At 40.2% G+C, this 21,498-nt stretch overlaps 18 non-coding genes across 18 annotated transcripts; all 18 read left to right on the forward strand.

Annotated features, from left to right (window-relative positions):
* The first annotated feature begins 612 nt into the window (after positions 1-612).
* Positions 613-826, forward strand: LOC148978685 (small nucleolar RNA U3). The gene has a single exon (XR_016169189.1). It is a non-coding gene; the product is annotated as a small nucleolar RNA U3 (small nucleolar RNA).
* Positions 827-1,822: 996 nt separating this feature from the next.
* Positions 1,823-2,036, forward strand: LOC148978686 (small nucleolar RNA U3). The gene has a single exon (XR_016169089.1). It is a non-coding gene; the product is annotated as a small nucleolar RNA U3 (small nucleolar RNA).
* Positions 2,037-3,032: 996 nt separating this feature from the next.
* On the forward strand, positions 3,033-3,246 carry LOC148978687 (small nucleolar RNA U3). Its single transcript, XR_016169139.1, has one exon. It is a non-coding gene; the product is annotated as a small nucleolar RNA U3 (small nucleolar RNA).
* Positions 3,247-4,242: 996 nt separating this feature from the next.
* LOC148978688 (small nucleolar RNA U3) lies at positions 4,243-4,456 on the forward strand. Its single transcript, XR_016169140.1, has one exon. It is a non-coding gene; the product is annotated as a small nucleolar RNA U3 (small nucleolar RNA).
* Positions 4,457-5,452: 996 nt separating this feature from the next.
* On the forward strand, positions 5,453-5,666 carry LOC148978689 (small nucleolar RNA U3). Its single transcript, XR_016169044.1, has one exon. It is a non-coding gene; the product is annotated as a small nucleolar RNA U3 (small nucleolar RNA).
* Positions 5,667-6,662: 996 nt separating this feature from the next.
* Positions 6,663-6,876, forward strand: LOC148978690 (small nucleolar RNA U3). The gene has a single exon (XR_016169090.1). It is a non-coding gene; the product is annotated as a small nucleolar RNA U3 (small nucleolar RNA).
* Positions 6,877-7,872: 996 nt separating this feature from the next.
* On the forward strand, positions 7,873-8,086 carry LOC148978691 (small nucleolar RNA U3). Its single transcript, XR_016169141.1, has one exon. It is a non-coding gene; the product is annotated as a small nucleolar RNA U3 (small nucleolar RNA).
* A 996-nt stretch (positions 8,087-9,082) lies between these two features.
* LOC148978692 (small nucleolar RNA U3) lies at positions 9,083-9,296 on the forward strand. Its single transcript, XR_016169058.1, has one exon. It is a non-coding gene; the product is annotated as a small nucleolar RNA U3 (small nucleolar RNA).
* Positions 9,297-10,292: 996 nt separating this feature from the next.
* On the forward strand, positions 10,293-10,506 carry LOC148978693 (small nucleolar RNA U3). The gene has a single exon (XR_016169116.1). It is a non-coding gene; the product is annotated as a small nucleolar RNA U3 (small nucleolar RNA).
* A 996-nt stretch (positions 10,507-11,502) lies between these two features.
* Positions 11,503-11,716, forward strand: LOC148978694 (small nucleolar RNA U3). The gene has a single exon (XR_016169142.1). It is a non-coding gene; the product is annotated as a small nucleolar RNA U3 (small nucleolar RNA).
* Positions 11,717-12,712: 996 nt separating this feature from the next.
* Positions 12,713-12,926, forward strand: LOC148978695 (small nucleolar RNA U3). Its single transcript, XR_016169045.1, has one exon. It is a non-coding gene; the product is annotated as a small nucleolar RNA U3 (small nucleolar RNA).
* Positions 12,927-13,922: 996 nt separating this feature from the next.
* Positions 13,923-14,136, forward strand: LOC148978696 (small nucleolar RNA U3). The gene has a single exon (XR_016169091.1). It is a non-coding gene; the product is annotated as a small nucleolar RNA U3 (small nucleolar RNA).
* A 996-nt stretch (positions 14,137-15,132) lies between these two features.
* On the forward strand, positions 15,133-15,346 carry LOC148978697 (small nucleolar RNA U3). Its single transcript, XR_016169143.1, has one exon. It is a non-coding gene; the product is annotated as a small nucleolar RNA U3 (small nucleolar RNA).
* A 996-nt stretch (positions 15,347-16,342) lies between these two features.
* On the forward strand, positions 16,343-16,556 carry LOC148978698 (small nucleolar RNA U3). Its single transcript, XR_016169074.1, has one exon. It is a non-coding gene; the product is annotated as a small nucleolar RNA U3 (small nucleolar RNA).
* Positions 16,557-17,552: 996 nt separating this feature from the next.
* Positions 17,553-17,766, forward strand: LOC148978699 (small nucleolar RNA U3). The gene has a single exon (XR_016169145.1). It is a non-coding gene; the product is annotated as a small nucleolar RNA U3 (small nucleolar RNA).
* Positions 17,767-18,762: 996 nt separating this feature from the next.
* LOC148978700 (small nucleolar RNA U3) lies at positions 18,763-18,976 on the forward strand. Its single transcript, XR_016169111.1, has one exon. It is a non-coding gene; the product is annotated as a small nucleolar RNA U3 (small nucleolar RNA).
* Positions 18,977-19,972: 996 nt separating this feature from the next.
* Positions 19,973-20,186, forward strand: LOC148978701 (small nucleolar RNA U3). The gene has a single exon (XR_016169075.1). It is a non-coding gene; the product is annotated as a small nucleolar RNA U3 (small nucleolar RNA).
* A 996-nt stretch (positions 20,187-21,182) lies between these two features.
* LOC148978702 (small nucleolar RNA U3) lies at positions 21,183-21,396 on the forward strand. Its single transcript, XR_016169146.1, has one exon. It is a non-coding gene; the product is annotated as a small nucleolar RNA U3 (small nucleolar RNA).
* The last annotated feature ends 102 nt before the right edge of the window (positions 21,397-21,498 follow it).

The raw sequence follows: 21,498 nt of genomic DNA on the forward strand, positions 1-21,498 counted from the left end.
TTGTTTTAGAAACTTTTCTGGAATGCGTTGGGGCAATCCAATATTGGAAAGAGGAGCCCAGGACCAATGGAGCAGCTCCCGGCTAGGAAAAGACATCAATCATGAGCATTTCCACCAAATCACTTTCTAAACTTGGAACCACCCACTGCTGTAGGCAATGATGGCCCAATCGAGGTCACCGTACAATTGGGAACTCTACTACACTCAAGGATAGATGGTTCTGAGTACAGAATCCTTTCTTATGAAGTGCTGAAGCACACGTTGGCCAAGAGAGAAACCGGCTGAAGAGTAAGAAGACAGAAACAGACTTGGAACATCTTTTCCTTTTTATCTACATAACTTTTCTTATTAAAGATTTTCTTCATTTAGCTTCAACAAATATTAACTAGAAAGCATGACACGGGTAGCTAAGCTTACAAAAAAGTATGACATTCCACATATCTTAACAGTAACAGTAGGCTTCAAAGAGATTTTGGAAGTCCTTTCTGCTTTTGGCTCCGATATATGTCATTGTCAAGTAAACTTTAAAGCCCACAAAATTCAAATAGGCAAAACCCTTTCAGAGGAGAGGTGCAGCAGAATGGAATGCCGATTGAGTTAACATAAACCGTTAAGACTATATTTTCAGGGATCATTTCTATAGTTCTTTGCTTGGAAATGTGTTTCGAAAGTGTTTGTCTCCCAACCCACGATGATGAGTCATGATGCTCCTTCCTGAGCGTGAATTGGGCATAGATCGGCGACTTTGGTTGTGAGCTCTGTGTCGTTGATGAACGTTCAGTGTTGCTTTTTGCAATATTGAAGAAAGGAGTATGTTCTGAGTGGTGTTGGGCATGGAAGTCCTCTTTTGGTTTTTCTTTGTTTTTGCATCTGTAGGTCACATGCAGAAAATTTTATTGAAAGGCAGAACCATTTGCAATGATGCATGAATCTGTGTTGTATAAGAAGCAGTTGCAAAAAATGGGTGTAATGTTAAAGTGTGCATTGGATATGTGCTTAAAGTGATGTCAGGCATTGCAAGTTTTCAAAGAATGCAATCAACGTCAAGTGTCTGAAATGCCCACGTTATCATTTGTGGGTAGGTGCGGGACTTTTTCGTTGGACGTCAACTCTGTGTCGTTGATGAAGTTTCTGTGTAGCTTTTGTCGATGTTGAAGAAAGGGGTATAATCTGAGCGTTGTTTGACATTTGTGCCTTTTGAGAAAGGGGATTGTTTTAGAAACTTTTCTGGAATGCGTTGTGGCAATCCAATATTGGAAAGAGGAGCCCAGGACCAATGGAGCAGCTCCCGGCAAGGAAAAGACATCAGTCATGAGCATTTCCACCAAATCACTTTCTAAACTTGGAAACACCCACTGCTGTAGGCAATGATGGCCCAATCGAGGTCACAGTACAATTGGGAACTCTACTACACTCAAGGATAGATGGTTCTAAGTACAGAATCCTTTCTTATGAGGTGCTGAAGCACACGTTGGCCAAGAGAGAAACCGGCTGAAGAGTAAGAAGACAGAAACAGACTTGGAACATCTTTTCTTTTTGATCTACATAACTTTTCTTTTCAAAGATTTTCTACATTTAGCTTCAACAAATATTAACTACAAAGCATGACACGGGTAGCTAAGCTTACAAAAAAGTATGACATTCCACATATCTTAACAGTAACAGTAGGCTTCAAAGAGATTTTGGAAGTCCTTTCTGCTTTTGGCTCCGATATATGTCATTGTCAAGTAAACTTTAAAGCCCACAAAATTCAAATAGGCAAAACCCTTTCAGAGGAGAGGTGCAGCAGAATGGAATGCCGATTGAGTTAACATAAACCGTTAAGACTATATTTTCGGGGATCATTTCTATAGTTCTTTGCTTGGAAATGTGTTTCGAAAGTGTTTGTCTCCCAACCCACGATGATGAGTCATGATGCTCCTTCCTGAGCGTGAATTGGGCACAGATCGGCGACTTTGGTTGTGAGCTCTGTGTCGTTGATGAACGTTCAGTGTTGCTTTTTGCAATATTGAAGAAAGGAGTATGTTCTGAGTGGTGTTGGGCATGGAAGTCCTCTTTTGGTTTTTCTTTGTTTTTGCATCTGTAGGTCACATGCAGAAAATTTTATTGAAAGGCAGAACCATTTGCAATGATGCATTAATCTGTGTTGAATAAGAAGCAGTTGCAAAAAATGGGTGTAATGTTAAAGAGTGCATTGGATATGTGCTTAAAGTGATGTCAGGCATTGCAAGTTTTCAAAGAATGCAATCAACGTCAAGTGTCTGAAATGCCCACGTTATCATTTGTGGGTAGGTGCGGGACTTTTTCGTTGGACGTCAACTCTGTGTCGTTGATGAAGTTTCTGTGTAGCTTTTGTCGATGTTGAAGAAAGGGGTATAATCTGAGCGTTGTTTAACATTTGTGCCTTTTGAGAAAGGGGATTGTTTTAGAAACTTTTCTGGAATGCGTTGTGGCAATCCAGTATTGGAAAGAGGAGCCCAGGACCAATGGAGCAGCTCCCGGCAAGGAAAAGACATCAGTCATGAGCATTTCCACCAAATCACTTTCTAAACTTGGAAACACCCACTGCTGTAGGCAATGATGGCCCAATCGAGGTTACAGTACAATTGGGAACTGTACTACACTCAAGGATAGATGGTTCTAAGTACAGAATCTTTTCTTATGAGGTGCTGAAGCACACGTTGGCCAAGAGAGAAACCGGCTGAAGAGTAAGAAGACAGAAACAGACTTGGAACATCTTTTCTTTTTAATCTACATAACTTTTCTTTTCAAAGATTTTCTACATTTAGCTTCAACAAATATTAACTACAAAGCATGACACGGGTAGCTAAGCTTACAAAAAAGTATGACATTCCACATATCTTAACAGTAACAGTAGGCTTCAAAGAGATTTTGGAAGTCCTTTCTGCTTTTGGCTCCGATATATGTCATTGTCAAGTAAACTTTAAAGCCCACAAAATTCAAATAGGCAAAACCCTTTCAGAGGAGAGGTGCAGCAGAATAGAATGCCGATTGAGTTACCATAAACCTTTAAGACTATATTTTCAGGGATCCTTTCTATAGTTCTTTGCTTGGAAATGTGTTTCGAAAGTGTTTGTCTCCCAACCCACGATGATGAGTCATGATGCTCCTTCCTGAGCGTGAATTGGGCACAGATCGGCGTCTTTGGTTGTGAGCTCTGTGTCGTTGATGAACGTTCTGTGTTGCTTTTTGCAATATTGAAGAAAGGAGTATGTTCTGAGTGGTGTTGGGCATTGAAGTCCTGTTTTTGTTTTTCTTTGTTTTTGCATCTGTAGGTCACATGCAGAAAATTTTATTGAAAGGCAGAACCATTTGCAATGATGCATGAATCTGTGTTGTATAAGAAGCAGTTGCAAAAAATGGGTGTAATGTTAAAGAGTGCATTGGATATGTGCTTAAAGTGATGTCAGGCATTGCAAGTTTTCAAAGAATGCAATCAACGTCAAGTGTCTGAAATGCCCACGTTATCATTTGTGGGTAGGTGCGGGACTTTTTCGTTGGACGTCAACTCTGTGTCGTTGATGAAGTTTCTGTGTAGCTTTTGTCGATGTTGAAGAAAGGGGTATAATCTGAGCGTTGTTTAACATTTGTGCCTTTTGAGAAAGGGGATTGTTTTAGAAACTTTTCTGGAATGCGTTGTGGCAATCCAGTATTGGAAAGAGGAGCCCAGGACCAATGGAGCAGCTCCCGGCAAGGAAAAGACATCAGTCATGAGCATTTCCACCAAATCACTTTCTAAACTTGGAAACACCCACTGCTGTAGGCAATGATGGCCCAATCGAGGTTACAGTACAATTGGGAACTCTACTACACTCAAGGATAGATGGTTCTAAGTACAGAATCTTTTCTTATGAGGTGCTGAAGCACACGTTGGCCAAGAGAGAAACCGGCTGAAGAGTAAGAAGACAGAAACAGACTTGGAACATCTTTTCTTTTTAATCTACATAACTTTTCTTTTCAAAGATTTTCTACATTTAGCTTCAACAAATATTAACTACAAAGCATGACACGGGTAGCTAAGCTTACAAAAAAGTATGACATTCCACATATCTTAACAGTAACAGTAGGCTTCAAAGAGATTTTGGAAGTCCTTTCTGCTTTTGGCTCCGATATATGTCATTGTCAAGTAAACTTTAAAGCCCACAAAATTCAAATAGGCAAAACCCTTTCAGAGGAGAGGTGCAGCAGAATAGAATGCCGATTGAGTTACCATAAACCTTTAAGACTATATTTTCAGGGATCCTTTCTATAGTTCTTTGCTTGGAAATGTGTTTCGAAAGTGTTTGTCTCCCAACCCACGATGATGAGTCATGATGCTCCTTCCTGAGCGTGAATTGGGCACAGATCGGCGTCTTTGGTTGTGAGCTCTGTGTCGTTGATGAACGTTCTGTGTTGCTTTTTGCAATATTGAAGAAAGGAGTATGTTCTGAGTGGTGTTGGGCATTGAAGTCCTGTTTTTGTTTTTCTTTGTTTTTGCATCTGTAGGTCACATGCAGAAAATTTTATTGAAAGGCAGAACCATTTGCAATGATGCATGAATCTGTGTTGTATAAGAAGCAGTTGCAAAAAATGGGTGTAATGTTAAAGAGTGCATTGGATATGTGCTTAAAGTGATGTCAGGCATTGCAAGTTTTCAAAGAATGCAATCAACGTCAAGTGTCTAAAATGCCCACGTTATCATTTGTGGGTAGGTGCGGGACTTTTTCGTTGGACGTCAACTCTGTGTCGTTGATGAAGTTTCTGTGTAGCTTTTGTCGATGTTGAAGAAAGGGGTAAAATCTGAGCGTTGTTTGACATTTGTGCCTTTTGAGAAAGGGGATTGTTTTAGAAACTTTTCTGGAATGCGTTGGGGCAATCCAATATTGGAAAGAGGAGCCCAGGACCAATGGAGCAGCTCCCGGCTAGGAAAAGACATCAATCATGAGCATTTCCACCAAATCACTTTCTAAACTTGGAACCACCCACTGCTGTAGGCAATGATGGCCCAATCGAGGTCACCGTACAATTGGGAACTCTACTACACTCAAGGATAGATGGTTCTGAGTACAGAATCCTTTCTTATGAAGTGCTGAAGCACACGTTGGCCAAGAGAGAAACCGGCTGAAGAGTAAGAAGACAGAAACAGACTTGGAACATCTTTTCCTTTTTATCTACATAACTTTTCTTATTAAAGATTTTCTTCATTTAGCTTCAACAAATATTAACTAGAAAGCATGACACGGGTAGCTAAGCTTACAAAAAAGTATGACATTCCACATATCTTAACAGTAACAGTAGGCTTCAAAGAGATTTTGGAAGTCCTTTCTGCTTTTGGCTCCGATATATGTCATTGTCAAGTAAACTTTAAAGCCCACAAAATTCAAATAGGCAAAACCCTTTCAGAGGAGAGGTGCAGCAGAATGGAATGCCGATTGAGTTAACATAAACCGTTAAGACTATATTTTCAGGGATCATTTCTATAGTTCTTTGCTTGGAAATGTGTTTCGAAAGTGTTTGTCTCCCAACCCACGATGATGAGTCATGATGCTCCTTCCTGAGCGTGAATTGGGCATAGATCGGCGACTTTGGTTGTGAGCTCTGTGTCGTTGATGAACGTTCAGTGTTGCTTTTTGCAATATTGAAGAAAGGAGTATGTTCTGAGTGGTGTTGGGCATGGAAGTCCTCTTTTGGTTTTTCTTTGTTTTTGCATCTGTAGGTCACATGCAGAAAATTTTATTGAAAGGCAGAACCATTTGCAATGATGCATGAATCTGTGTTGTATAAGAAGCAGTTGCAAAAAATGGGTGTAATGTTAAAGTGTGCATTGGATATGTGCTTAAAGTGATGTCAGGCATTGCAAGTTTTCAAAGAATGCAATCAACGTCAAGTGTCTGAAATGCCCACGTTATCATTTGTGGGTAGGTGCGGGACTTTTTCGTTGGACGTCAACTCTGTGTCGTTGATGAAGTTTCTGTGTAGCTTTTGTCGATGTTGAAGAAAGGGGTATAATCTGAGCGTTGTTTGACATTTGTGCCTTTTGAGAAAGGGGATTGTTTTAGAAACTTTTCTGGAATGCGTTGTGGCAATCCAATATTGGAAAGAGGAGCCCAGGACCAATGGAGCAGCTCCCGGCAAGGAAAAGACATCAGTCATGAGCATTTCCACCAAATCACTTTCTAAACTTGGAAACACCCACTGCTGTAGGCAATGATGGCCCAATCGAGGTCACAGTACAATTGGGAACTCTACTACACTCAAGGATAGATGGTTCTAAGTACAGAATCCTTTCTTATGAGGTGCTGAAGCACACGTTGGCCAAGAGAGAAACCGGCTGAAGAGTAAGAAGACAGAAACAGACTTGGAACATCTTTTCTTTTTGATCTACATAACTTTTCTTTTCAAAGATTTTCTACATTTAGCTTCAACAAATATTAACTACAAAGCATGACACGGGTAGCTAAGCTTACAAAAAAGTATGACATTCCACATATCTTAACAGTAACAGTAGGCTTCAAAGAGATTTTGGAAGTCCTTTCTGCTTTTGGCTCCGATATATGTCATTGTCAAGTAAACTTTAAAGCCCACAAAATTCAAATAGGCAAAACCCTTTCAGAGGAGAGGTGCAGCAGAATGGAATGCCGATTGAGTTAACATAAACCGTTAAGACTATATTTTCGGGGATCATTTCTATAGTTCTTTGCTTGGAAATGTGTTTCGAAAGTGTTTGTCTCCCAACCCACGATGATGAGTCATGATGCTCCTTCCTGAGCGTGAATTGGGCACAGATCGGCGACTTTGGTTGTGAGCTCTGTGTCGTTGATGAACGTTCAGTGTTGCTTTTTGCAATATTGAAGAAAGGAGTATGTTCTGAGTGGTGTTGGGCATGGAAGTCCTCTTTTGGTTTTTCTTTGTTTTTGCATCTGTAGGTCACATGCAGAAAATTTTATTGAAAGGCAGAACCATTTGCAATGATGCATGAATCTGTGTTGAATAAGAAGCAGTTGCAAAAAATGGGTGTAATGTTAAAGAGTGCATTGGATATGTGCTTAAAGTGATGTCAGGCATTGCAAGTTTTCAAAGAATGCAATCAACGTCAAGTGTCTGAAATGCCCACGTTATCATTTGTGGGTAGGTGCGGGACTTTTTCGTTGGACGTCAACTCTGTGTCGTTGATGAAGTTTCTGTGTAGCTTTTGTCGATGTTGAAGAAAGGGGTATAATCTGAGCGTTGTTTAACATTTGTGCCTTTTGAGAAAGGGGATTGTTTTAGAAACTTTTCTGGAATGCGTTGTGGCAATCCAGTATTGGAAAGAGGAGCCCAGGACCAATGGAGCAGCTCCCGGCAAGGAAAAGACATCAGTCATGAGCATTTCCACCAAATCACTTTCTAAACTTGGAAACACCCACTGCTGTAGGCAATGATGGCCCAATCGAGGTTACAGTACAATTGGGAACTCTACTACACTCAAGGATAGATGGTTCTAAGTACAGAATCTTTTCTTATGAGGTGCTGAAGCACACGTTGGCCAAGAGAGAAACCGGCTGAAGAGTAAGAAGACAGAAACAGACTTGGAACATCTTTTCTTTTTAATCTACATAACTTTTCTTTTCAAAGATTTTCTACATTTAGCTTCAACAAATATTAACTACAAAGCATGACACGGGTAGCTAAGCTTACAAAAAAGTATGACATTCCACATATCTTAACAGTAACAGTAGGCTTCAAAGAGATTTTGGAAGTCCTTTCTGCTTTTGGCTCCGATATATGTCATTGTCAAGTAAACTTTAAAGCCCACAAAATTCAAATAGGCAAAACCCTTTCAGAGGAGAGGTGCAGCAGAATAGAATGCCGATTGAGTTACCATAAACCTTTAAGACTATATTTTCAGGGATCCTTTCTATAGTTCTTTGCTTGGAAATGTGTTTCGAAAGTGTTTGTCTCCCAACCCACGATGATGAGTCATGATGCTCCTTCCTGAGCGTGAATTGGGCACAGATCGGCGTCTTTGGTTGTGAGCTCTGTGTCGTTGATGAACGTTCTGTGTTGCTTTTTGCAATATTGAAGAAAGGAGTATGTTCTGAGTGGTGTTGGGCATTGAAGTCCTGTTTTTGTTTTTCTTTGTTTTTGCATCTGTAGGTCACATGCAGAAAATTTTATTGAAAGGCAGAACCATTTGCAATGATGCATGAATCTGTGTTGTATAAGAAGCAGTTGCAAAAAATGGGTGTAATGTTAAAGAGTGCATTGGATATGTGCTTAAAGTGATGTCAGGCATTGCAAGTTTTCAAAGAATGCAATCAACGTCAAGTGTCTAAAATGCCCACGTTATCATTTGTGGGTAGGTGCGGGACTTTTTCGTTGGACGTCAACTCTGTGTCGTTGATGAAGTTTCTGTGTAGCTTTTGTCGATGTTGAAGAAAGGGGTAAAATCTGAGCGTTGTTTGACATTTGTGCCTTTTGAGAAAGGGGATTGTTTTAGAAACTTTTCTGGAATGCGTTGGGGCAATCCAATATTGGAAAGAGGAGCCCAGGACCAATGGAGCAGCTCCCGGCTAGGAAAAGACATCAATCATGAGCATTTCCACCAAATCACTTTCTAAACTTGGAACCACCCACTGCTGTAGGCAATGATGGCCCAATCGAGGTCACCGTACAATTGGGAACTCTACTACACTCAAGGATAGATGGTTCTGAGTACAGAATCCTTTCTTATGAAGTGCTGAAGCACACGTTGGCCAAGAGAGAAACCGGCTGAAGAGTAAGAAGACAGAAACAGACTTGGAACATCTTTTCCTTTTTATCTACATAACTTTTCTTATTAAAGATTTTCTTCATTTAGCTTCAACAAATATTAACTAGAAAGCATGACACGGGTAGCTAAGCTTACAAAAAAGTATGACATTCCACATATCTTAACAGTAACAGTAGGCTTCAAAGAGATTTTGGAAGTCCTTTCTGCTTTTGGCTCCGATATATGTCATTGTCAAGTAAACTTTAAAGCCCACAAAATTCAAATAGGCAAAACCCTTTCAGAGGAGAGGTGCAGCAGAATGGAATGCCGATTGAGTTAACATAAACCGTTAAGACTATATTTTCAGGGATCATTTCTATAGTTCTTTGCTTGGAAATGTGTTTCGAAAGTGTTTGTCTCCCAACCCACGATGATGAGTCATGATGCTCCTTCCTGAGCGTGAATTGGGCACAGATCGGCGACTTTGGTTGTGAGCTCTGTGTCGTTGATGAACGTTCAGTGTTGCTTTTTGCAATATTGAAGAAAGGAGTATGTTCTGAGTGGTGTTGGGCATGGAAGTCCTCTTTTGGTTTTTCTTTGTTTTTGCATCTGTAGGTCACATGCAGAAAATTTTATTGAAAGGCAGAACCATTTGCAATGATGCATGAATCTGTGTTGTATAAGAAGCAGTTGCAAAAAATGGGTGTAATGTTAAAGTGTGCATTGGATATGTGCTTAAAGTGATGTCAGGCATTGCAAGTTTTCAAAGAATGCAATCAACGTCAAGTGTCTGAAATGCCCACGTTATCATTTGTGGGTAGGTGCGGGACTTTTTCGTTGGACGTCAACTCTGTGTCGTTGATGAAGTTTCTGTGTAGCTTTTGTCGATGTTGAAGAAAGGGGTATAATCTGAGCGTTGTTTAACATTTGTGCCTTTTGAGAAAGGGGATTGTTTTAGAAACTTTTCTGGAATGCGTTGTGGCAATCCAATATTGGAAAGAGGAGCCCAGGACCAATGGAGCAGCTCCCGGCAAGGAAAAGACATCAGTCATGAGCATTTCCACCAAATCACTTTCTAAACTTGGAAACACCCACTGCTGTAGGCAATGATGGCCCAATCGAGGTTACAGTACAATTGGGAACTCTACTACACTCAAGGATAGATGGTTCTAAGTACAGAATCCTTTCTTATGAGGTGCTGAAGCACACGTTGGCCAAGAGAGAAACCGGCTGAAGAGTAAGAAGACAGAAACAGACTTGGAACATCTTTTCTTTTTAATCTACATAACTTTTCTTTTCAAAGATTTTCTACATTTAGCTTCAACAAATATTAACTACAAAGCATGACACGGGTAGCTAAGCTTACAAAAAAGTATGACATTCCACATATCTTAACAGTAACAGTAGGCTTCAAAGAGATTTTGGAAGTCCTTTCTGCTTTTGGCTCCGATATATGTCATTGTCAAGTAAACTTTAAAGCCCACAAAATTCAAATAGGCAAAACCCTTTCAGAGGAGAGGTGCAGCAGAATAGAATGCCGATTAAGTTACCATAAACCTTTAAGACTATATTTTCAGGGATCCTTTCTATAGTTCTTTGCTTGGAAATGTGTTTCGAAAGTGTTTGTCTCCCAACCCACGATGATGAGTCATGATGCTCCTTCCTGAGCGTGAATTGGGCACAGATCGGCGACTTTGGTTGTGAGCTCTGTGTCGTTGATGAACGTTCAGTGTTGCTTTTTGCAATATTGAAGAAAGGAGTATGTTCTGAGTGGTGTTGGGCATGGAAGTCCTCTTTTGGTTTTTCTTTGTTTTTGCATCTGTAGGTCACATGCAGAAAATTTTATTGAAAGGCAGAACCATTTGCAATGATGCATGAATCTGTGTTGTATAAGAAGCAGTTGCAAAAAATGGGTGTAATGTTAAAGAGTGCATTGGATATGTGCTTAAAGTGATGTCAGGCATTGCAAGTTTTCAAAGAATGCAATCAACGTCAAGTGTCTGAAATGCCCACGTTATCATTTGTGGGTAGGTGCGGGACTTTTTCGTTGGACGTCAACTCTGTGTCGTTGATGAAGTTTCTGTGTAGCTTTTGTCGATGTTGAAGAAAGGGGTATAATCTGAGCGTTGTTTAACATTTGTGCCTTTTGAGAAAGGGGATTGTTTTAGAAACTTTTCTGGAATGCGTTGTGGCAATCCAGTATTGGAAAGAGGAGCCCAGGACCAATGGAGCAGCTCCCGGCAAGGAAAAGACATCAGTCATGAGCATTTCCACCAAATCACTTTCTAAACTTGGAAACACCCACTGCTGTAGGCAATGATGGCCCAATCGAGGTTACAGTACAATTGGGAACTCTACTACACTCAAGGATAGATGGTTCTAAGTACAGAATCTTTTCTTATGAGGTGCTGAAGCACACGTTGGCCAAGAGAGAAACCGGCTGAAGAGTAAGAAGACAGAAACAGACTTGGAACATCTTTTCTTTTTAATCTACATAACTTTTCTTTTCAAAGATTTTCTACATTTAGCTTCAACAAATATTAACTACAAAGCATGACACGGGTAGCTAAGCTTACAAAAAAGTATGACATTCCACATATCTTAACAGTAACAGTAGGCTTCAAAGAGATTTTGGAAGTCCTTTCTGCTTTTGGCTCCGATATATGTCATTGTCAAGTAAACTTTAAAGCCCACAAAATTCAAATAGGCAAAACCCTTTCAGAGGAGAGGTGCAGCAGAATAGAATGCCGATTGAGTTACCATAAACCTTTAAGACTATATTTTCAGGGATCCTTTCTATAGTTCTTTGCTTGGAAATGTGTTTCGAAAGTGTTTGTCTCCCAACCCACGATGATGAGTCATGATGCTCCTTCCTGAGCGTGAATTGGGCACAGATCGGCGTCTTTGGTTGTGAGCTCTGTGTCGTTGATGAACGTTCTGTGTTGCTTTTTGCAATATTGAAGAAAGGAGTATGTTCTGAGTGGTGTTGGGCATTGAAGTCCTGTTTTTGTTTTTCTTTGTTTTTGCATCTGTAGGTCACATGCAGAAAATTTTATTGAAAGGCAGAACCATTTGCAATGATGCATGAATCTGTGTTGTATAAGAAGCAGTTGCAAAAAATGGGTGTAATGTTAAAGAGTGCATTGGATATGTGCTTAAAGTGATGTCAGGCATTGCAAGTTTTCAAAGAATGCAATCAACGTCAAGTGTCTAAAATGCCCACGTTATCATTTGTGGGTAGGTGCGGGACTTTTTCGTTGGACGTCAACTCTGTGTCGTTGATGAAGTTTCTGTGTAGCTTTTGTCGATGTTGAAGAAAGGGGTAAAATCTGAGCGTTGTTTGACATTTGTGCCTTTTGAGAAAGGGGATTGTTTTAGAAACTTTTCTGGAATGCGTTGGGGCAATCCAATATTGGAAAGAGGAGCCCAGGACCAATGGAGCAGCTCCCGGCTAGGAAAAGACATCAATCATGAGCATTTCCACCAAATCACTTTCTAAACTTGGAACCACCCACTGCTGTAGGCAATGATGGCCCAATCGAGGTCACCGTACAATTGGGAACTCTACTACACTCAAGGATAGATGGTTCTGAGTACAGAATCCTTTCTTATGAAGTGCTGAAGCACACGTTGGCCAAGAGAGAAACCGGCTGAAGAGTAAGAAGACAGAAACAGACTTGGAACATCTTTTCCTTTTTATCTACATAACTTTTCTTATTAAAGATTTTCTTCATTTAGCTTCAACAAATATTAACTAGAAAGCATGACACGGGTAGCTAAGCTTACAAAAAAGTATGACATTCCACATATCTTAACAGTAACAGTAGGCTTCAAAGAGATTTTGGAAGTCCTTTCTGCTTTTGGCTCCGATATATGTCATTGTCAAGTAAACTTTAAAGCCCACAAAATTCAAATAGGCAAAACCCTTTCAGAGGAGAGGTGCAGCAGAATGGAATGCCGATTGAGTTAACATAAACCGTTAAGACTATATTTTCAGGGATCATTTCTATAGTTCTTTGCTTGGAAATGTGTTTCGAAAGTGTTTGTCTCCCAACCCACGATGATGAGTCATGATGCTCCTTCCTGAGCGTGAATTGGGCATAGATCGGCGACTTTGGTTGTGAGCTCTGTGTCGTTGATGAACGTTCAGTGTTGCTTTTTGCAATATTGAAGAAAGGAGTATGTTCTGAGTGGTGTTGGGCATGGAAGTCCTCTTTTGGTTTTTCTTTGTTTTTGCATCTGTAGGTCACATGCAGAAAATTTTATTGAAAGGCAGAACCATTTGCAATGATGCATGAATCTGTGTTGTATAAGAAGCAGTTGCAAAAAATGGGTGTAATGTTAAAGTGTGCATTGGATATGTGCTTAAAGTGATGTCAGGCATTGCAAGTTTTCAAAGAATGCAATCAACGTCAAGTGTCTGAAATGCCCACGTTATCATTTGTGGGTAGGTGCGGGACTTTTTCGTTGGACGTCAACTCTGTGTCGTTGATGAAGTTTCTGTGTAGCTTTTGTCGATGTTGAAGAAAGGGGTATAATCTGAGCGTTGTTTGACATTTGTGCCTTTTGAGAAAGGGGATTGTTTTAGAAACTTTTCTGGAATGCGTTGTGGCAATCCAATATTGGAAAGAGGAGCCCAGGACCAATGGAGCAGCTCCCGGCAAGGAAAAGACATCAGTCATGAGCATTTCCACCAAATCACTTTCTAAACTTGGAAACACCCACTGCTGTAGGCAATGATGGCCCAATCGAGGTCACAGTACAATTGGGAACTCTACTACACTCAAGGATAGATGGTTCTAAGTACAGAATCCTTTCTTATGAGGTGCTGAAGCACACGTTGGCCAAGAGAGAAACCGGCTGAAGAGTAAGAAGACAGAAACAGACTTGGAACATCTTTTCTTTTTGATCTACATAACTTTTCTTTTCAAAGATTTTCTACATTTAGCTTCAACAAATATTAACTACAAAGCATGACACGGGTAGCTAAGCTTACAAAAAAGTATGACATTCCACATATCTTAACAGTAACAGTAGGCTTCAAAGAGATTTTGGAAGTCCTTTCTGCTTTTGGCTCCGATATATGTCATTGTCAAGTAAACTTTAAAGCCCACAAAATTCAAATAGGCAAAACCCTTTCAGAGGAGAGGTGCAGCAGAATGGAATGCCGATTGAGTTAACATAAACCGTTAAGACTATATTTTCGGGGATCATTTCTATAGTTCTTTGCTTGGAAATGTGTTTCGAAAGTGTTTGTCTCCCAACCCACGATGATGAGTCATGATGCTCCTTCCTGAGCGTGAATTGGGCACAGATCGGCGACTTTGGTTGTGAGCTCTGTGTCGTTGATGAACGTTCAGTGTTGCTTTTTGCAATATTGAAGAAAGGAGTATGTTCTGAGTGGTGTTGGGCATGGAAGTCCTCTTTTGGTTTTTCTTTGTTTTTGCATCTGTAGGTCACATGCAGAAAATTTTATTGAAAGGCAGAACCATTTGCAATGATGCATGAATCTGTGTTGAATAAGAAGCAGTTGCAAAAAATGGGTGTAATGTTAAAGAGTGCATTGGATATGTGCTTAAAGTGATGTCAGGCATTGCAAGTTTTCAAAGAATGCAATCAACGTCAAGTGTCTGAAATGCCCACGTTATCATTTGTGGGTAGGTGCGGGACTTTTTCGTTGGACGTCAACTCTGTGTCGTTGATGAAGTTTCTGTGTAGCTTTTGTCGATGTTGAAGAAAGGGGTATAATCTGAGCGTTGTTTAACATTTGTGCCTTTTGAGAAAGGGGATTGTTTTAGAAACTTTTCTGGAATGCGTTGTGGCAATCCAGTATTGGAAAGAGGAGCCCAGGACCAATGGAGCAGCTCCCGGCAAGGAAAAGACATCAGTCATGAGCATTTCCACCAAATCACTTTCTAAACTTGGAAACACCCACTGCTGTAGGCAATGATGGCCCAATCGAGGTTACAGTACAATTGGGAACTCTACTACACTCAAGGATAGATGGTTCTAAGTACAGAATCTTTTCTTATGAGGTGCTGAAGCACACGTTGGCCAAGAGAGAAACCGGCTGAAGAGTAAGAAGACAGAAACAGACTTGGAACATCTTTTCTTTTTAATCTACATAACTTTTCTTTTCAAAGATTTTCTACATTTAGCTTCAACAAATATTAACTACAAAGCATGACACGGGTAGCTAAGCTTACAAAAAAGTATGACATTCCACATATCTTAACAGTAACAGTAGGCTTCAAAGAGATTTTGGAAGTCCTTTCTGCTTTTGGCTCCGATATATGTCATTGTCAAGTAAACTTTAAAGCCCACAAAATTCAAATAGGCAAAACCCTTTCAGAGGAGAGGTGCAGCAGAATAGAATGCCGATTGAGTTACCATAAACCTTTAAGACTATATTTTCAGGGATCCTTTCTATAGTTCTTTGCTTGGAAATGTGTTTCGAAAGTGTTTGTCTCCCAACCCACGATGATGAGTCATGATGCTCCTTCCTGAGCGTGAATTGGGCACAGATCGGCGTCTTTGGTTGTGAGCTCTGTGTCGTTGATGAACGTTCTGTGTTGCTTTTTGCAATATTGAAGAAAGGAGTATGTTCTGAGTGGTGTTGGGCATTGAAGTCCTGTTTTTGTTTTTCTTTGTTTTTGCATCTGTAGGTCACATGCAGAAAATTTTATTGAAAGGCAGAACCATTTGCAATGATGCATGAATCTGTGTTGTATAAGAAGCAGTTGCAAAAAATGGGTGTAATGTTAAAGAGTGCATTGGATATGTGCTTAAAGTGATGTCAGGCATTGCAAGTTTTCAAAGAATGCAATCAACGTCAAGTGTCTGAAATGCCCACGTTATCATTTGTGGGTAGGTGCGGGACTTTTTCGTTGGACGTCAACTCTGTGTCGTTGATGAAGTTTCTGTGTAGCTTTTGTCGATGTTGAAGAAAGGGGTATAATCTGAGCGTTGTTTAACATTTGTGCCTTTTGAGAAAGGGGATTGTTTTAGAAACTTTTCTGGAATGCGTTGTGGCAATCCAGTATTGGAAAGAGGAGCCCAGGACCAATGGAGCAGCTCCCGGCAAGGAAAAGACATCAGTCATGAGCATTTCCACCAAATCACTTTCTAAACTTGGAAACACCCACTGCTGTAGGCAATGATGGCCCAATCGAGGTCACCGTACAATTGGGAACTCTACTACACTCAAGGATAGATGGTTCTGAGTACAGAATCCTTTCTTATGAAGTGCTGAAGCACACGTTGGCCAAGAGAGAAACCGGCTGAAGAGTAAGAAGACAGAAACAGACTTGGAACATCTTTTCCTTTTTATCTACATAACTTTTCTTATTAAAGATTTTCTTCATTTAGCTTCAACAAATATTAACTAGAAAGCATGACACGGGTAGCTAAGCTTACAAAAAAGTATGACATTCCACATATCTTAACAGTAACAGTAGGCTTCAAAGAGATTTTGGAAGTCCTTTCTGCTTTTGGCTCCGATATATGTCATTGTCAAGTAAACTTTAAAGCCCACAAAATTCAAATAGGCAAAACCCTTTCAGAGGAGAGGTGCAGCAGAATGGAATGCCGATTGAGTTAACATAAACCGTTAAGACTATATTTTCAGGGATCATTTCTATAGTTCTTTGCTTGGAAATGTGTTTCAAAAGTGTTTGTCTCCCAACCCACGATGATGAGTCATGATGCTCCTTCCTGAGCGTGAATTGGGCACAGATCGGCGACTTTGGTTGTGAGCTCTGTGTCGTTGATGAACGTTCAGTGTTGCTTTTTGCAATATTGAAGAAAGAAGTATGTTCTGAGTGGTGTTGGGCATGGAAGTCCTCTTTTGGTTTTTCTTTGTTTTTGCATCTGTAGGTCACATGCAGAAAATTTTATTGAAAGGCAGAACCATTTGCAATGATGCATGAATCTGTGTTGTATAAGAAGCAGTTGCAAAAAATGGGTGTAATGTTAAAGTGTGCATTGGATATGTGCTTAAAGTGATGTCAGGCATTGCAAGTTTTCAAAGAATGCAATCAACGTCAAGTGTCTGAAATGCCCACGTTATCATTTGTGGGTAGGTGCGGGACTTTTTCGTTGGACGTCAACTCTGTGTCGTTGATGAAGTTTCTGTGTAGCTTTTGTCGATGTTGAAGAAAGGGGTATAATCTGAGCGTTGTTTAACATTTGTGCCTTTTGAGAAAGGGGATTGTTTTAGAAACTTTTCTGGAATGCGTTGTGGCAATCCAATATTGGAAAGAGGAGCCCAGGACCAATGGAGCAGCTCCCGGCAAGGAAAAGACATCAGTCATGAGCATTTCCACCAAATCACTTTCTAAACTTGGAAACACCCACTGCTGTAGGCAATGATGGCCCAATCGAGGTTACAGTACAATTGGGAACTCTACTACACTCAAGGATAGATGGTTCTAAGTACAGAATCCTTTCTTATGAGGTGCTGAAGCACACGTTGGCCAAGAGAGAAACCGGCTGAAGAGTAAGAAGACAGAAACAGACTTGGAACATCTTTTCTTTTTAATCTACATAACTTTTCTTTTCAAAGATTTTCTACATTTAGCTTCAACAAATATTAACTACAAAGCATGACACGGGTAGCTAAGCTTACAAAAAAGTATGACATTCCACATATCTTAACAGTAACAGTAGGCTTCAAAGAGATTTTGGAAGTCCTTTCTGCTTTTGGCTCCGATATATGTCATTGTCAAGTAAACTTTAAAGCCCACAAAATTCAAATAGGCAAAACCCTTTCAGAGGAGAGGTGCAGCAGAATAGAATGCCGATTAAGTTACCATAAACCTTTAAGACTATATTTTCAGGGATCCTTTCTATAGTTCTTTGCTTGGAAATGTGTTTCGAAAGTGTTTGTCTCCCAACCCACGATGATGAGTCATGATGCTCCTTCCTGAGCGTGAATTGGGCACAGATCGGCGTCTTTGGTTGTGAGCTCTGTGTCGTTGATGAACGTTCTGTGTTGCTTTTTGCAATATTGAAGAAAGGAGTATGTTCTGAGTGGTGTTGGGCATTGAAGTCCTGTTTTTGTTTTTCTTTGTTTTTGCATCTGTAGGTCACATGCAGAAAATTTTATTGAAAGGCAGAACCATTTGCAATGATGCATGAATCTGTGTTGTATAAGAAGCAGTTGCAAAAAATGGGTGTAATGTTAAAGAGTGCATTGGATATGTGCTTAAAGTGATGTCAGGCATTGCAAGTTTTCAAAGAATGCAATCAACGTCAAGTGTCTGAAATGCCCACGTTATCATTTGTGGGTAGGTGCGGGACTTTTTCGTTGGACGTCAACTCTGTGTCGTTGATGAAGTTTCTGTGTAGCTTTTGTCGATGTTGAAGAAAGGGGTATAATCTGAGCGTTGTTTGACATTTGTGCCTTTTGAGAAAGGGGATTGTTTTAGAAACTTTTCTGGAATGCGTTGTGGCAATCCAATATTGGAAAGAGGAGCCCAGGACCAATGGAGCAGCTCCCGGCAAGGAAAAGACATCAGTCATGAGCATTTCCACCAAATCACTTTCTAAACTTGGAAACACCCACTGCTGTAGGCAATGATGGCCCAATCGAGGTCACAGTACAATTGGGAACTCTACTACACTCAAGGATAGATGGTTCTAAGTACAGAATCCTTTCTTATGAGGTGCTGAAGCACACGTTGGCCAAGAGAGAAACCGGCTGAAGAGTAAGAAGACAGAAACAGACTTGGAACATCTTTTCTTTTTGATCTACATAACTTTTCTTTTCAAAGATTTTCTACATTTAGCTTCAACAAATATTAACTACAAAGCATGACACGGGTAGCTAAGCTTACAAAAAAGTATGACATTCCACATATCTTAACAGTAACAGTAGGCTTCAAAGAGATTTTGGAAGTCCTTTCTGCTTTTGGCTCCGATATATGTCATTGTCAAGTAAACTTTAAAGCCCACAAAATTCAAATAGGCAAAACCCTTTCAGAGGAGAGGTGCAGCAGAATGGAATGCCGATTGAGTTAACATAAACTGTTAAGACTATATTTTCAGGGATCATTTCTATAGTTCTTTGCTTGGAAATGTGTTTCGAAAGTGTTTGTCTCCCAACCCACGATGATGAGTCATGATGCTCCTTCCTGAGCGTGAATTGGGCACAGATCGGCGACTTTGGTTGTGAGCTCTGTGTCGTTGATGAACGTTCAGTGTTGCTTTTTGCAATATTGAAGAAAGGCGTATGTTCTGAGTGGTGTTGGGCATGGAAGTTCTCTTTTGGTTTTTCTTTGTTTTTGCATCTGTAGGTCACATGCAGAAAATTTTATTGAAAGGCAGAACCATTTGCAATGATGCATGAATCTGTGTTGTATAAGAAGCAGTTGCAAAAAATGGGTGTAATGTTAAAGAGTGCATTGGATATGTGCTTAAAGTGATGTCAGGCATTGCAAGTTTTCAAAGAATGCAATCAACGTCAAGTGTCTAAAATGCCCACGTTATCATTTGTGGGTAGGTGCAGGACTTTTTCGTTGGACGTCAACTCTGTGTCGTTGATGAAGTTTCTGTGTAGCTTTTGTCGATGTTGAAGAAAGGGGTAAAATCTGAGCGTTGTTTGACATTTGTGCCTTTTGAGAAAGGGGATTGTTTTAGAAACTTTTCTGGAATGCGTTGGGGCAATCCAATATTGGAAAGAGGAGCCCAGGACCAATGGAGCAGCTCCCGGCTAGGAAAAGACATCAATCATGAGCATTTCCACCAAATCACTTTCTAAACTTGGAACCACCCACTGCTGTAGGCAATGATGGCCCAATCGAGGTCACCGTACAATTGGGAACTCTACTACACTCAAGGATAGATGGTTCTGAGTACAGAATCCTTTCTTATGAAGTGCTGAAGCACACGTTGGCCAAGAGAGAAACCGGCTGAAGAGTAAGAAGACAGAAACAGACTTGGAACATCTTTTCCTTTTTATCTACATAACTTTTCTTATTAAAGATTTTCTTCATTTAGCTTCAACAAATATTAACTAGAAAGCATGACACGGGTAGCTAAGCTTACAAAAAAGTATGACATTCCACATATCTTAACAGTAACAGTAGGCTTCAAAGAGATTTTGGAAGTCCTTTCTGCTTTTGGCTCCGATATATGTCATTGTCAAGTAAACTTTAAAGCCCACAAAATTCAAATAGGCAAAACCCTTTCAGAGGAGAGGTGCAGCAGAATGGAATGCCGATTGAGTTAACATAAACCGTTAAGACTATATTTTCAGGGATCATTTCTATAGTTCTTTGCTTGGAAATGTGTTTCAAAAGTGTTTGTCTCCCAACCCACGATGATGAGTCATGATGCTCCTTCCTGAGCGTGAATTGGGCACAGATCGGCGACTTTGGTTGTGAGCTCTGTGTCGTTGATGAACGTTCAGTGTTGCTTTTTGCAATATTGAAGAAAGAAGTATGTTCTGAGTGGTGTTGGGCATGGAAGTCCTCTTTTGGTTTTTCTTTGTTTTTGCATCTGTAGGTCACATGCAGAAAATTTTATTGAAAGGCAGAACCATTTGCAATGATGCATGAATCTGTGTTGTATAAGAAGCAGTTGCAAAAAATGGGTGTAATGTTAAAGTGTGCATTGGATATGTGCTTAAAGTGATGTCAGGCATTGCAAGTTTTCAAAGAATGCAATCAACGTCAAGTGTCTGAAATGCCCACGTTATCATTTGTGGGTAGGTGCGGGACTTTTTCGTTGGACGTCAACTCTGTGTCGTTGATGAAGTTTCTGTGTAGCTTTTGTCGATGTTGAAGAAAGGGGTATAATCTGAGCGTTGTTTAACATTTGTGCCTTTTGAGAAAGGGGATTGTTTTAGAAACTTTTCTGGAATGCGTTGTGGCAATCCAATATTGGAAAGAGGAGCCCAGGACCAATGGAGCAGCTCCCGGCAAGGAAAAGACATCAGTCATGAGCATTTCCACCAAATCACTTTCTAAACTTGGAAACACCCACTGCTGTAGGCAATGATGGCCCAATCGAGGTTACAGTACAATTGGGAACTCTACTACACTCAAGGATAGATGGTTCTAAGTACAGAATCCTTTCTTATGAGGTGCTGAAGCACACGTTGGCCAAGAGAGAAACCGGCTGAAGAGTAAGAAGACAGAAACAGACTTGGAACATCTTTTCTTTTTAATCTACATAACTTTTCTTTTCAAAGATTTTCTACATTTAGCTTCAACAAATATTAACTACAAAGCATGACACGGGTAGCTAAGCTTACAAAAAAGTATGACATTCCACATATCTTAACAGTAACAGTAGGCTTCAAAGAGATTTTGGAAGTCCTTTCTGCTTTTGGCTCCGATATATGTCATTGTCAAGTAAACTTTAAAGCCCACAAAATTCAAATAGGCAAAACCCTTTCAGAGGAGAGGTGCAGCAGAATAGAATGCCGATTAAGTTACCATAAACCTTTAAGACTATATTTTCAGGGATCCTTTCTATAGTTCTTTGCTTGGAAATGTGTTTCGAAAGTGTTTGTCTCCCAACCCACGATGATGAGTCATGATGCTCCTTCCTGAGCGTGAATTGGGCACAGATCGGCGTCTTTGGTTGTGAGCTCTGTGTCGTTGATGAACGTTCTGTGTTGCTTTTTGCAATATTGAAGAAAGGAGTATGTTCTGAGTGGTGTTGGGCATTGAAGTCCTGTTTTTGTTTTTCTTTGTTTTTGCATCTGTAGGTCACATGCAGAAAATTTTATTGAAAGGCAGAACCATTTGCAATGATGCATG

Source organism: Pimephales promelas, chromosome 6 (genome assembly GCF_988280905.1).
Source record: "Pimephales promelas chromosome 6, fPimPro1.hap1.1, whole genome shotgun sequence".
NCBI classification, from domain to species: Eukaryota; Metazoa; Chordata; class Actinopteri; order Cypriniformes; family Leuciscidae; genus Pimephales; species Pimephales promelas.